Source organism: Limulus polyphemus, unplaced genomic scaffold, assembly GCF_000517525.1.
Source record: "Limulus polyphemus unplaced genomic scaffold, Limulus_polyphemus-2.1.2 Scaffold36, whole genome shotgun sequence".
NCBI lineage: Eukaryota > Metazoa > Arthropoda > Merostomata > Xiphosura > Limulidae > Limulus > Limulus polyphemus.
Genome location: NW_013665646.1, coordinates 162,881 through 170,284, shown reverse-complemented (window position 1 = coordinate 170,284; position 7,404 = coordinate 162,881). Strand labels below are relative to the sequence as shown.

General features: G+C 34.7%; 1 protein-coding gene across 1 annotated transcript in view; it reads right to left on the bottom strand.

Annotated features, from left to right (window-relative positions):
* Positions 1-4,685, bottom strand: part of LOC106460821 (synaptotagmin-7-like) — a 48,029-nt gene extending 43,344 nt beyond the window's left edge. The window contains exon 1 of the mRNA XM_013920568.2: positions 4,505-4,685. The gene's annotated coding sequence lies outside the window, so the exon portion shown is untranslated. The remainder of the gene's footprint in view (positions 1-4,504) is intronic.
* Positions 4,686-7,404: the final 2,719 nt, after the last annotated feature.

Genomic DNA, 7,404 nt, shown 5'->3' with positions numbered 1-7,404 from the left:
CACTGCTAAATTAGGGACGGATAGCGCAGATAGCCCTCGTGTGGCTTTGCGCGAAATTAAAAAACAAACAAACAGTCATTGTTGTTGTTGTTTTTTTTACCAAGTAAAAACTTTTAGCTCATAACTCCGTCATCTTCTGATCGATTTGAGATCTAATTACAGTTTTAGACTTAGGAGGTCAAACCCTTTCGATTGACGCATTTCACCATGCCCGAAGACTCATAGATTAATTTACTTTAATCCTGCCTGAAAGAATTTCACGTGCCGCGGCTATTGAGGGTTCTCTCTTGTTTTATTTAAAACTACTAAGCCAAAAACAAATTACTTCTCGCCCATATGGGGCAAATACAGTTAGTGCTCGTAATGATGGGGGAACAGAAACAGAAAGGAATACCGTTTCAATATCGTTTCCCTTGTAACAAATTCGTGTGCATGAGGAACGTTTCGAGAATGAGACTTCACTAACTGACTTAGCCTCAGTTGTACAGCAACAACCGTACTGATTCTCCCTATGTCACATAGCATCTTTATCAACCCATGGTTAAGTTGACTTCTAGTTTACTCTCAATAATTGTTTTATGCAATAATAATGTTAAATATTAATTTTGATCTAATTAGTGACCGACCAATGAGATAATTGAATTCATATGTATAAGAAGTTATAGTTGTTTCATCCCAACAAATCCATGTCGCCAGCTAGTAAACATCACCAAGATTCTCGTGTCTGACGCGAGGATTAGTATATAATGTAGACACGTGATCTCGAGACATCGATGCATTCTATGGGCAACCTTAAACTTATTTCTTTGGTAATACATGCAACTAAACATGACGTCATCACCGCTTCTCGATTGGTAAGTTTTTTACTGGTTTTCATGCCTTAAACCATAACTAAACGACAAATAGAAAACGTAGATATTTTACAGCTGGAAACGAAACCACAGGTTTTTGAAAGAGCCCTTTTTATTGGTATGACCATCGGACATTCCACCCCTCTCTCTATAGTTCATCAGTGAATAGCGCTTAATATAGTTTAATTCCGGGAGTCACTTCACGAACCTATTTTCCAACAGTCGCCTCCGCAAATGAAGGATTTGTTCGTTTGTTTGTTTTTAATTTTCGCGCAAAGCTACACCAGTGATATCTGCGCTAGCTGTCCCTAATTTAGCAGTGAAAGACTAGAGGGAAGGCGGCTAGTCATCACCTTGTGCTACTCTTTTTTACCCACGAATAGTGGGACTGATTGTAATATTATGTATTATTAATTGTATGGACTATCTTTTATTTTGTTATGATCGACGACCTGGTATTTGTAACGATATATTTTTATTATTAGCAACAACGTAGAATTATTTCAATGGTCTGTACCTACATTTTATATGAACCGTTTTTTATATATTTCGATCTTTAAATACCTGCATGAAGATACACTATTTGACAGTATTAATATTTTCGTACGATAAAATTACAAAACTTTAATCCAAGCGCTCCTAAAAGGTGGATCTCTCTTCATCAGAGGTAAACTGGGAATATATTTTTGTATATATTTATGTTCAAATGACCCTACTTATATAGTTGTACTGGTAAAACCAGGTTGTAATTTATGACAGTTACCTAATTGAAAAGTGTGGTATTGCTCGTATCTATACAAGTTTATTACAGAAAATATCACAAACCTGGGAATGGTCTATAGCAGTAGTTATAAGTGTTAATAAGGCTTAGGCTCGGGTCCAGTCCCGCATTCTTGTTGAGACATTGAGTAATAAATGTTAATAAAGAATGGGGAGGGGGGACAACAACAACAATTTCTGAAGCAATATATATATGTACAATACTGCAACAATAAATCTAAGCAGACTTAACTATCAAAACAAGTTGTGAATGTATAATAAACCTTAAATACGTATAACTATACAAACAAGAATGTAACACAGTGATAATTCTGTAAAATCTGCATATCATCAGTAATTAAGCAAAAGTGAAAATTATTTGAAAACTGGTTTTCACAAAATTCGTTGTTGTTGTTTTTTTTATTTATAAATACGTTTGTGTTTTTTTTCTAAATTTATTGTAACTAATTTTAGACCCGTTTATGTTGTTCATTAAACGTGACGACGACTCAAATAAATTCGGAGAGCAGGAAACACTTGTTAATTAGAAATCTCTATCAATCTTTATTAATGGCGGTACGTGAGGCCTAGGACGTTTACGGAGATCAGAACGTGTTTATTGGGTTTGCTTACTCATCTGAAACATACTGTGATTGTTATATTGGTGTAGTTGCTTTCTGTAAATTGACACGTGCCACAAGATGTATATATATATATATATATATAGAAAGTTGGGCTCAAATCTATTGGGATTCACTGCTCTTCCAGACGTTTCTTTTACCATCCATATCACGCACACAACCAAAATTACCAATCAGATCATTATAGTTGAATCACTAATAATCAACAAACAATAAACTTATAAAAATAAACAACCAAAACCAAAATTCTTAAATACACCAGCAAAATCATTAAATACAAACCAATGTCACTAAACACATCTTTAATCAAAAACAAAACACTTAAATACGCAACTAAATTGAAGACTAAATCCAAATATTTAAATACACAACTAAATCCATTAAACACGAACCAAAATTCTTAAATACAGTACTAAATTCATTAAGCCAAAGTTAAAATCGTTATGCTCAAACCCAAATGTTTAACCACGGCAAAATAAATTCCTCAGTCCTAAAACCAAGATTCTTAAACCTAACCACCCACAATTCTTTTTAAGTTTTGAAGATAGGCGGTTTTTCACCTGGACAATAGTTAAAAGTATAACTTCTGTCCTCTACTTGCGAAGACTTCCAGCAATGTTGAAATAGTTTCCTGTGCAGCAATATGAACTTATCTAATGATATATATATATATGTAGTTCAACAAAGATTATTACGTAACCCAATACGGTCAGCGCCCATGAATTCGTGAGTGTAATTGAGTATATTGTCAATAAAAACATAATGCATCAGAAATACGTAAGTCTATTGGAAAGGAGCAGACTAATATTCTCTCTCATATATTTTAAGTTCTGTCTATTAATCTTTATTCACTTATAATAAGTATGTGAATATGTTTACATTTCCTTAGTGAATCAATGGCTGTACTCACAGTCAAGGAGGTTATCATCAGCTCAAATCCATAAATTATCATTTTGTTGACCTTATTATGCTCATCGCGTATTTCTAGATATTATCCGAGATCATGTAAATGTTCAAGTCATACTATAAGCTTTCTTTTCACGGAATCTCTTTCAAAGATGTCGTGAGGAAGTACTCTATGGTAGGGAATTAACGTCACGTCCGTTTAAGACTTCCTGATGTTGAACATGATATCCCAATAAGATAGTGTTCTGCGCACAGGTGGGAGTGCCATGAGTTCTAGCAAAAATATGGTACTAATAATTGCTATTTAGATCCGTTGGATTAACCCATAATGCATTTCGTTTGAAATATATCAAACACTATTAAAGATGAAGATAGATTTGTAACTACTCTTTGAAAGCATCATTTGCCTCTGAAGGCTTAGTAGATTTTTTCTGAGTTACAATCGCGCCACCACTACATCGTTGAATTACAAAACATATGTTAGAGCCTAGATGTTTGCGCATTACTGTAATAGGTAACGAACGCAGCAAGTTTCTGAAAGTTAGAAGTTGATCAAACAGGAAAATTAACAACTTCACGTTTTATCTTAACTACAACTGAAGAAGATTTCAGAAAACTTTACAACCTTAGGTTTTATCTTAACTACAACTGAGGAAGATTTCAGAGAAAATTACAACTTCAGGTTTTATCTTTACTACAACTGAGGAAGATTTCAGAAAAAATTACAACCTCAGGTTTTATCTTAACTACAACTGAGGAAGATTTGTCTTATATTTATGGCTGAGTGAAGACGTAACAATACTTTTAATGACGAAAACAGAAGAAAACTGGGAAGTTTTTGAATCAACCATTTGAGATACTGTAACATTCCCGTAATAATTGTATAATGTCTCGTTACAATCCGTTAAATAAAATAAGAATGTTGATTTTTCTATCATGCAGTTATCTTGCATAAACATATATATATATATACTATTTTTTTACACACACACACACACACACATATATATATATATATATTACAATGATCAAATGTTACAAGTATGTTTCTAAAATATGACCAAACGCTGATATTATTTCCAGAGGACAAGTCTTAATCCAATTCCTTCATCTTATTTTTAGTAAATAACGTTAGGTAGGTACATTTAACATATTACTTTTAGTCTGGATAACAGACGGACGTTTAAAGAAGGTCAAAGTTACTTTAAATCAAGGTTTACTTGTCTGATCTTCTTCACTTGAGTAAGTTTGATTTTTATAAAAAATCTTAATCTATGATCTGTGAATGCTGTCTTTACTGATGAGAATATAACAAGTTCGTTAATGATATATACATACTCAACATACCTGAGTCTATTTCTGGAGATGCAACATTCTTTTAGCTCGGTCCTGTAGCCTTACTATTTTACTAACCGTTTATAACTCAGAAATATGGTATCTTATATTTTTGTAGTTTTATTAACCCCCAATAATAATAATATAAAAAGCTGAATCTAATAATTATGTTGTTGGCGTGTTGACCAGATCACCGTGATATCGTTCTACACAGCACGAGACAGACGCGCGATATGATGAATCGCAGAAACCTTACGACGCACGTTAGTCGTCTTCCTAGCACGTTTATGTGCAGGAAGCGTCACGAGACTGGAGAAGTAACCAATCGAATGTGATGTTGGGGAAGAACAAAATTGTATTACCAACTTTTAAACGTCATTTTAGAAATTATTATTATCATTTTTTTTTTTTCATTTAGGGGTGCGTGTTGGCCCTGTGGTAGAGCTCAGGATTTTGGATCTATGTGTTACTGCAAGATATATTCTCAACACTTTAAGCTGTGGGTGCGTTATAGGAGTGACAGTCAATCCTTTAGCGTGGATTGTGAGTGGTAGGACATGTGTTACTGCAAGATATATTCTCCCCACTTTAAGCTGTGGGTGCATTATAGGAGTGACAGTCAATCCTTTAGCGTGGATTGTGAGTGGTAGGACATGTGTTTCTGCAAGATATATTCTCCCCACTTTAAGCTGTGGGTGCATTATAGGAGTGACAGTCAATCCTTTAGCGTGGATTGTGAGTGGTGGGACACTGCTGACTGGTCAGTAGTTCGAAACTAGGGAAGGAAGCAGGAAGTTTTAGCAGCTTTTCCATGAATATATTTCTTTTTTTTTACTTTGCAATCGTTTTCTATACTCTTCTAAAATGGGTGTAACTTGGAATGATGTTCTTGTTACACATAGTGTTAGATCCTAACTAGAAATCTAAGAACTCTTTTAGCTACAACAAACATTGTTTAAACTAGATATAATAACAAGCATGTGAGTTATTAACACTTTTCTTCTCAAGGTGTAAGCTTTCGAATATTTTTTTTTCTCCCTTATTGTTTACCTTAACGAGGACTTTATTACACATTGATATTAATTAAGGACTGGAGGGAGGAAGGGGGGCAGCTATTTCATCTAATAAAGCTTTGATATTGTTTTCTCTTCCACGTGACCAGAGAAAAGCTTTAGAATCAATCTCACATTAATAACATAACCATTTCTTAGAATAAAAAGGAAGTTCCGTTTGAAACTCGGAACTGGTGATATATCTTACTTCCAAGCGTGCATGTTTTCAGTGGTTGAGTAAAGCATTTCTCTAAGACTTGTGGATATTTATAAAAACAAAAACAAGTCAAAGAATTTGATAACATAACGGCCTTTCTTCTCCAGACCATATGTTTTTGGTAGCTTTAATTAATATCACTAACCAATTACTGAGACACGTTTACCTTAAATTAGAGGAACAGACCTCGAGAGATAACACAAAATGTATTTTCAAAATAGTTCAGTTTTATAAAAGCACCTAAACAGAGCAGTTAAAGCTGCTTAGCCTTATTCAAGGGATTTGCGTTTTACTGTCAACATGTAAAGATGACATTTGTTCGAGCCCTAGCGGTTGTCTAATACACTCTGTTTAGTCTATATCACGAGGGAGTTCTTCCCTACAAAACAGTTCAGTTCATTCGGATTGCCCCCACCCCCGCAGTGGCTCAGCGGTAAGCCTGGAGGTTTATAACGCTCAAAAATCGGGGATTCAATACCCGTGGTGGGCACAGCACAGACAGCCAACTGTGTAGCTTTGCGCTTAACAACAAACAAACAACTAATTATTTGGATCAATGTTTCAGTGGCTCGGAATGAGCATATATTTTGGTTTTAGTTGTATGTTCACATAACTGTGCCATTTACCAACAGAATAAACACAAATATGTATTATTCTAATGGTTCTCAAAATTAATTCTCCTTGTTCTATTGAAAGAACTATTGCAGCGGAGAATATTTGTGATTGGTTCGAGAGTTGTGAACATGAAACACCAGTTGTGTCACATGAAACACCACATCAGGCTATCTACTGTGCCTACTGAGGGGAATCGAACCCATGATTTTACCATTGTAACTCCTTAGACTTACTGCTGTCCCAACCGGGGACCATCAGTTGGTAGATAACGTTCTATGATAATTTTTATCTTTAAAAAACAAACTTTTTATTTATTTCAGTATTAGAAAAAACATTACATAGCACTTGCATTATTAGTAATTTTTAGGCGCGGCATAGCGGCTCGTAGAATGGCTCTGAGTTGTTTTTTTTTACAGTTACAAACTTTTAGCTCATAGCTCCGTCATATCTTTATCGATTTGAGATCTAATTACATTTTTGGACTCCGAAGGTCAAACCCTTTCGATTGATGTATTTGACCACGCTCAAGGTCTCGTAGATCAATTTATTCTAATCCTGCCTAAAATAATTTCAATTTGAGAGTAAGCTGGTAGAGATCCTGATAAGTAATAAAAATCGAATCGGGTATAAACGCGCCCCACACTTAGTATTGTTAGCGCACAAAAACACAGCTAATAGAAACGGCCAAAAACAAAAGGTATCATAGATTAATTTAATGTAATCCTACTTAACAGAATTTCAAACGCCGCGGCTATTGAGGATTCCCACTTGTTTCCGTACGAGTTAAGTGGGAAAGGTGTATTAAGCACAGATTGTTAAATATACTAGAAGTATTTTTACCGACTATTTAATATTCTAAACTAACTCAACCACTTTCAAATATGAACAGTATTTTGATATTCTAATTTAAAACAAACATAATTTTGAACTTTTTCTTGGTTTTCAAGGCAAGGTTTATTTATTTAATGCCCGGCAGGGCCAGGTGGATAAGGCGCTCGACTCACAATCTGAGGGTCGCGGGTTCGAAT